This window comes from Balaenoptera musculus, chromosome 20 (genome assembly GCF_009873245.2).
Source record: "Balaenoptera musculus isolate JJ_BM4_2016_0621 chromosome 20, mBalMus1.pri.v3, whole genome shotgun sequence".
Taxonomy (NCBI): Eukaryota; Metazoa; Chordata; class Mammalia; order Artiodactyla; family Balaenopteridae; genus Balaenoptera; species Balaenoptera musculus.
In genome coordinates, this window is record NC_045804.1 from 50,246,369 (window position 1) to 50,254,648 (window position 8,280).

An 8,280-nucleotide genomic window follows, 5' to 3' on the forward strand; every position below is an offset into this window, starting at 1 on the left:
TTAAAGTGTTTAAAGAAAAGAATTGTCTACCCAGAATTCTATTTCCAGTGAAAACATATGTCAGGAATGATGACAAAGTGAAGACATTTAGATGGAGGAAAACTATGAGAATTTGTTGTCATCAGACCTGTTCTATAAGAAATGGTAAAGGAAGTTTTAGGCTGAAGGAAAATGATACCAGAGGGAAACCTATAACTTCAGGAATAAAGGAAAAGCAACAGAAATTGTATATATCTGGGTAATATATTTTTCTATTTTTCTCCTTTTAAGTTACTTAAAATACGTATTACCTGTTTATTTATTTTTAAATTTTCATTTATTTATTTTATTTATTTTGGCTGTGCCAGGTCTTAGTTGCAACACACGGGATCTTTTAGTTGCAGCATGTGGGATCTTTTTAGTTGCGGCACGCGGACTTCTTAGTTGCGGCATGCATGTGGGATTTAGTTCCCTGACTAGGGATTGAACCCGGGCCACCCTGCATTGAGAGCATGGAGTCTTACCCACTGGACCAACAGGGAAGACCCTGTATTAACTGTTTAAAGCAAAAATTAGTACATTGTCTAGTGGGGTGTTCCATGTATGTAGATGTAATGCATATGACAAGTATAACATAAAAGTGGATGAAGGGACCTAACCTATATGGTTGTAAGGCTTCTATATTTTACTTCGGGTGGTAACAATATTAACTCTGAGTCTACTGTGAAAGGTTAAGTATGTATATCATAATTCCCAGAGCAACTCCTGAAAAACAAAGTCATATAGCCCCAAAGCCAATAGGTAAATTAAGATGCAATAATAAATACTCAAATAACCCAAAAGTAAACAGAAAAGGGGGAAGAAAACATAAAACACAGAAAATAAAATGGTAGACTTGAATTCAACCATATTAATAATTATATCAGATGTAAATTATATCAGATGTAAATTATATCAGATATAATTAATAATTATATCAGATGTAAATAATTATATCAGATGTATATCCCTGGCAGTCCAGTGGTTGAGACTTCACGCTCTCACTGTGGAGGGCCTGGGTTCGATCCCTGGTCAGGGAGCTAAGATCCCACAAGCTGTGTGGTGGAAAAAAAAAAGTAAATGGTTAAACACTCCAATTAAAGACAGATGATCAGATTGGATGAATCAAGGTCCAAGTGTATTCTGCTTATAACAAATCCACTTTAAATGTAATGATATAAATAGGTTAAAGAGTTGAAAAACATATGCAATGAAAATACCAGTAGAAGAAAGAATAGCAAAAGAAGAAAAACAACACACACACACACACACACACACACCCCAAAAAAACTCAATCAAAAAATGGGCTGAAGACCTAAGCAGACATTTCTCCAAAGAAGAGATACAGATGGCCAACAGGCACATGAAAAGATGCTCAATGTCACTAATGATTAGAGAAATGCAAATCAAAACCACAATGAGGTATTACCTCATACTGGTCAGAATGGCCATCATCAAAAAGTCTACAAATATTAAATGCTGGAGAGGATGTGGAGAAAAGGGAACCCTCCTACACTGTTGGTGGGAATGTAAATTGGTGCACCCACTATGGAGAACACTATGGAGGTTCCTTAAACTAAAAATAGAGCCACCATATGATCCAGCAATCCCATTCCTGGGTATATATCCAGAAAAGACAAAAACTCTTAATTCGAAAAGATACGTGCATCTCAATGTTCACAGCAGCACTATTTACAATAGCCAAGACATGGAAACAACCCAAGTGCCCAGATGATTGGCTTAAGAAGATGTGGTACATATACATACAATGGAATATTACTCAGCCACAAAAATGAATGAGATATTGCCATTAGCAGCAACATGGATGGACCTAGAGAATGTTATACTTAGTGAAGCCAGACAGAGAAAGACAAATATTATATGATATCACTTATATGTGGAACCTAAAAATAATACAAATGAATCTATATACAAAACAAACAGACTCACAACATAGAAAACAAACTTACGGTTACCAAAGGGTAAAGGGAGGTGGGGAGGGATAAATTAGGAGTATGGGATTAACAGATCCAAACTACTATCCATAAAATAGATAAGCAACAAAAATTTACTGTATAGCACAGGGAATTATATTCAATATCTTGTAATAACCTATAATGGAAAATAATCTGAAAAAAAAAACTGAATCACTTTGTTGTACACCTGAAACTAACACAATACCGTAAATCAACTATACTTCAATTGAAAAATGAATGGAATGGGTATATTAACATTAGACAAACTAGACTTCACATCAAGCAGTGTTATCAGGAATAAAAGAGAGACATTACAGAATGAAAAAAAAAGGTCATCCCAACATGAATTCGTAACAATCCTAAATGTATATGCACCTAAGAACAAGGATGCAAAATACAGTGAAGAGAAAACTGATACAACTGAAAAGATAAATGGACAAATCGACAATTATACTTGGAAATTTCACCTACTCCCCTCTCCATAATCAACAGAACACGCAAATCAGGAGAACACAGAAAGTCAGCAAGGATATAGAAGACCTGAACAACACCATTAACCAACTTGACCTAATTGACATTTATAGAACACGCCAATTAGGCATCAGAACAGCATCAGAACAACATTTTCCATGTACACACTGAAAATTCACCAAGACGGATTATATTTTGGGCCATGCAAGAAACCTTAACAAATTTAAAATAATTGAAAATCATACAAAGCACGTCTCTGACCATAATGGAATTAAACTAGAAATCTGCAACAGAAAGATATCTGAAAAATCCCCCAAATATTTGGAAATTGAAACACACTTGTAAATTGTTCATGAGTCAGGAAAACTATCTCAGTGGAAATTAGAAAATAAAAGAAACAAAAATACAACATATCAAAACCTCTATGAGGCATTAGAGCAGTGCTTAGTGGCATTGGTTGCTAGTAACTGTTTAATAATAGGCTCTCTGGAAGGGGGAAGATGCCCTAGTGCATAGTATTTCTGACTTCTGTGGTGTAAATACTCCCACTCCAGCTGATTTCAAGGTGACATCACTGAACACAAGGTTGGGAAGAGGTGGGCACAATTGATTCTCATGGCTCCAGGTCACAAGTGCCTGAAGGGAAATTGTAGCATTAAATACTTATATTAGAAAAGATGAAAGCTCTCAAATTTAAAAAAATCTAGCTTTGCATTTAGAAAATGAAAAAGAGCAAATTAAACCCAAAACAAGCAGAAGGAAGGAAATAATAAAGAGCAGAAATCAGTGAAATCAAAAATAGAAAAAAAAAATCAGTGAAACCAAGAGCTGGTTCTTTGCAAAGATCAATAAATCAACAAACCTCTAGTCATGGCCAAGAAAAAGAGACAAGTGACAAACTGCCAATATCAGAAATGGAAATGGAGAGATCACTATAGACTCTACTCACATTAAAAGGATAATAAAGGAATATTATGAACAATTATACCATGTATTTGACAACTCAGATGAAATGGACTAACTACTTGAAAGACTTGAACTACCAAAACTCAAGAAGAAATAGATAACTTGAATAGTTCTATATTAAAGAGGGTTCTGGACCCAATTCCAGCATGGGGGTGGGAGGGTTTTTCCATATCGACAATTCTCCGACACTAGCTGGGTGTCCTAAAACTCAATACAATTCTGACACTATCTACCTGGAGATAGCATCAGATCCCACATGTTAAGAGTTCAGTCCTTTTTTTTTTTTTTTTTTTGGCCACACTTGTGGGATCTTAGTTCCCTGACCAGGGATTAAACCCAGGCCTATGGCAGTGAAAGTGTGGAGTCCTAACCACTGGACCACTAGGGAAGTCCCGAAAGTTCAGTCTTACAAGACTGCCTCTCCCCACGTACCCCCCTGCCCCCATGCACCCCACCCCCGCCCCCATGCACACATGTGTGCACACACTTACCCACCTACCCACACACACACACTTCAGATGCCAGTTGCAAGTCCAGGTTATCAATTGTGCTTCTAACCAACTGGCTATAGATGGGAGGTTCCAACGACGCCCTCCTTGGATTCAATTAACTTGCTAGAGAGGCTCATAGAACTCAGAGAAACATTTTACTTACTAGATCACTGGTTTATTGTAAAAGGACATTACTCAGGAACAGCCAGCTAGAAGAGATGCATAGGGGAAGGCATGGGGAAAGGGCTCAGAGCTTCCAGGCTCCCTCTGAATGTACCACTCTCCCCAAATCTCTATGTGTTCACTAACCCGGAAGCTCTCGCGATCCTTTTGGGTTTTTATGGAGGCTTCATTACATAGTCATGAAACTGAGTCCCCCTAAAACCAAGTTCCTCTGCCGAGTTTATGATTAGCCTCTCTATCCAAAACTTTATTCCTTTTCTTGTCCCACACATGTTCTCCCTCAAGATTGAGGAGGATCAAAGAAAAGGGGGGACTGTGACTGAGCAGGACCTTATGGGGTCTTCCCATGACAGATTCCGCCCCCCCCCCCGCCATGTCCTCCACCTGCCTCTTGTTTGTAGAAAATCTTTAGCTGCCTAGGCCTTCCCTGAGTTCCAAAGAACAAATTTAATCAGAAGTGAGAAAATGCAGAGACAGAGGAAAACAGTTAAGCAAGACAAAATAATAATAGTTTACCCATTAAACAAAGTCAAGGACCTTTAGTACCTCCTCAAGGGCTAGACAGTATTCTGAGGCATATCCTTGAGCCGTTTTGCAGATACTGAAACCCCCACCAGGTGGAAGAAGTTAACTGCACGCTGACCACAAGCACACAGACCTCAGACAGGTTGGAACCAGAAGCTTAATGATGTTGACTCCCAATTACCTCACCACCAACCAGTCAGAAGAGTGTCCACGAGTTGATCATGCATCTCACAACCCTCTCCTTTACCCTATCTTTAAAAACCCTTCCCTGAAATCCAACAGGGAGTTTGGGTCTTTTGAGAATTAGTGGCCTGGACTCCTTGTTTGGCCTTAACAATAAATGCTGCACTTTCCTTCACCACAACCTGGTGTCAGTGGACTGGCTTTATTGCACACAGGTGAGCAAAGTTTGGCTTGGTAACAGCCACAGTCGATTAAATCATTAGCCTTTGGTGATTGATCCAACCTCCAGCCCCTCTCCCCTCCCCAGAGGTCAAGTGAGTTGGATAGAAATTCCAACACTCTAATTACATAGTCAGCTTCTCCAGCGACCAGCTCCCATCCTTAGGTGCTATCCAAAAAAGTCACCTTATTAACATAGCAAAAAACACCTTATTGCTCTCATCACTTAGGAAATTCCAAGCGTTCTAGAAGCTCTGTGCCAGAAATGGGGATGAAGACCAAATACATATTTCTTATTAAAAATCACAATATTACATATATCAAAGAAATTGAATTTATAGTTAAAAACCTTCCAACAACAAAAACTCCAGGTACAAACAGTTCTGCTACCAAACATTTTGGGGGAGAAATAATACCAGTTCTACACAATATCTTTGGAAAACAGAAGAGGGGAGAATACTTCCCATTTCATTTGATGAGGCCAGCCTTACCGTATTACTGAAGCCAGGTAAAGATGTTGAACCAGGTTCGTTCTCCGACGCACAGCAAGCCAAACACTGAGATGCCGAGGTTTGCAGCAGAGGAAGGACTTATTCACAGGGCAGCCAAACGAAGAGAACAAATCTCAAACCCACCTCCCTGAATGCAAGAGGCTCAGGGTATTTATAGGATAAAGCTGGTGGGTGGGGAGCATGGGGAGCATGGAGAAAGGTGATTGGAGCTAACAAAAAGGTGAAACAATTGTTCTGCGCAGGTGCAATGAACCTACATGCTTCTTCATGGGACACATGTCCAGAAAGTGGCAGCGACAGCATGTTCTCAGGGTGGAGCTCCTGGCCCTCTGACTTCAAAAGGTTATTGGACATTCACACATGCCCAGGTAGGGGATCAGTAGTTCCAATCAGTCTTAACTAGCTCAAGCTGGAACTGGACACAGCTGACTCCAAGTTTCTGAAAAAACAACTTGGGCAAACACCTTATTGATTAGGCTACGTGATGCTTGGAGGACATGCAAATTTTTGCAAAAACAATTAAAGTGAGCCTGATCAGTGAAGGCAGTTTACAAGTTTAATGGATCTAACTGATGATTGCCCTCAGTTTCAAAGACATAACAAGAAAGAAAAACTGCAAACCAATGTCCTCCATGAACAGAGGGGAAAATCTATAACAATACATTATCAAATCGAATTCAGCAGCATGTAAAAAATGTAATAATCACATCCAAGAGAAGTTCATCCTGGGAATGCAAGGCTGGTATATACAGTTGAAAATCAATCAATGAAATTTACCATCTTAAGAGTAAAGAAAAAAATTCATGTGATCATCTCAATACATGAAGAAAAGGCATGTGACGATATCCATTCATGATAACAATCAGCAAAATATGAATAGAAGGGAACTTCCTCAACCTGATGAAGTTGAAAACCTACAACTAACATCATATTTAATCATGAAATACTGAATGCTTTTCCCCAACATCAGGCACAAGTGAAAGTTGTCCATTCTTACTGCTCCTATTCAACATCACTGGAAGTTTTAGCCAGTGCAACAATGCAAGAAAATAAATAAAAGATACACTGATTGGAAAGGAAGAAATAAAATTGTCCTCATTTCCATTCGATATGATTATCTACATAGAAAATTCAAAGAATCTACAAAAAAGCCCCTGCAACTAATAAGTATGCCTTTCAAGACTGCACGATGCATGATCAATATACAAAAGTTAATTGTATGTCTATATAGTAGCAATGAACAATTGGAATGTGAAATAAGAAAGAACAATTTGCAGGCTTCCCAGGTGGTGCAGTGGTTGAGAATCTGCCTGCCAATGCAGGGGACACGGGTTCGAGCCCTGGTCTGGGAAGATCCCATATGCCACGGAGCAACTAGGCCTGTGAGCCACAATTGCTGAGCCTGCGCGTCTGGAGCCTGTGCTCCGCAACAAGAGAGGCTGCGACAGTGAGAGGCCCGCGCACCGCGATGAAGAGTGGCCCCCACTTGCCGCAAATGGAGAAAGCCCTCGCACAGAAACGAAGACCCAACACAGCCATAAATATAAAAATAAATAAATTAAAAAAAAAAAAAAAAGCTCTCATCACAAGGAAAAAGAAATGTAGCTGTGTGGTGATGGATGTTAACTAGACTTATTAAAAAAAAAAAAAAAAAGAAAGAACAATTTGCAACCACACCAGAAAAAAGAAATACTTAGTAGGTATAAATCTAACAAAATATGTACATGATCTCTATGCTGGAATCTATAGAATACTAATGAAAGAAATCAAAGCAGACCAAATAAATGGAGAGATATACTTTGTTCATGGATTGGAAGACTCAATAATGTTAAATATCAATTCTCCTCAATATATCTATAGATTCATGCAATCCCAATTTTAAAAAACAGCAGAAATTTTTGTTAGTAATTTTTGTCAGTATCAATAAGCAGATTCTAAAACGTATAGCAAAAGGAAAAAGGAAATAGAATAGCTAAAACAGTTTTGGGAATGAAGAACAAAGTTTCAAGACTCATGCTACTTGATTTCAAGACTTTCTATTAAGCTGCAGTAATCAAGTCAGTGTGGTATTGGCTGAAAGATAAGATCATAGAATAAAATAGGTTGTCCAAAAATAGACACAAATATGGTTAGCTGAGTTTTGGCAAAGATGCAAAGGCAATTCAATTGAGAAAAAAATACCTTTCAAGAAGAGGTGCTGGAACACCATTTCCATATGCAATCCACAGGTTAAAAAAAAAAAAAAAAAAAAAATCAACCTTGGCCCATTCCTCATACTTCATACAAAAATTAACTTGGAATAGATCACAGACCTAAATATAAAATGTGAAAAAATAGGAATTCCCTGGTGGTCCAGTGCTTAGGACTTGGCACTTTCACTGCCATGGGCCCAGGTTCAATCCCTGGTCAGGGAACTAAGATCCTGCGAGCCACGTGGTGTGGCCAAAAAAAAAAAAAAAAAAAAGAAAGAGTAAAACTTCCAGAAGAAAACATAGGAGAGAATCTTTATGACCTTTTGTTAGGCACAGGCAAACACAATCTGTAAAAGAGAAAAATAAAGTTTACCTCCTCATAATTAAAAACTTCTTCTCTGCTGAAAACACTGTTAAGAGATGAAAAGACATCCTCACTTCCTGAGACCTTACTTGTTGGGAGAAAGTATTTGCAAATCACATACCTTAAAAGGTCTTATATCTAGAATATATAAATTACTCCCAAAACAACAATGAGAAAACA

At 38.3% G+C, this 8,280-nt stretch overlaps 1 non-coding gene across 1 annotated transcript; it reads left to right on the forward strand.

The window, feature by feature from the left end:
- Nucleotides 1-7,885: 7,885 nt before the first annotated feature.
- On the forward strand, nucleotides 7,886-7,958 carry TRNAE-UUC. Its single transcript has one exon. It is a non-coding gene; the product is annotated as a tRNA-Glu (tRNA).
- Nucleotides 7,959-8,280: the final 322 nt, after the last annotated feature.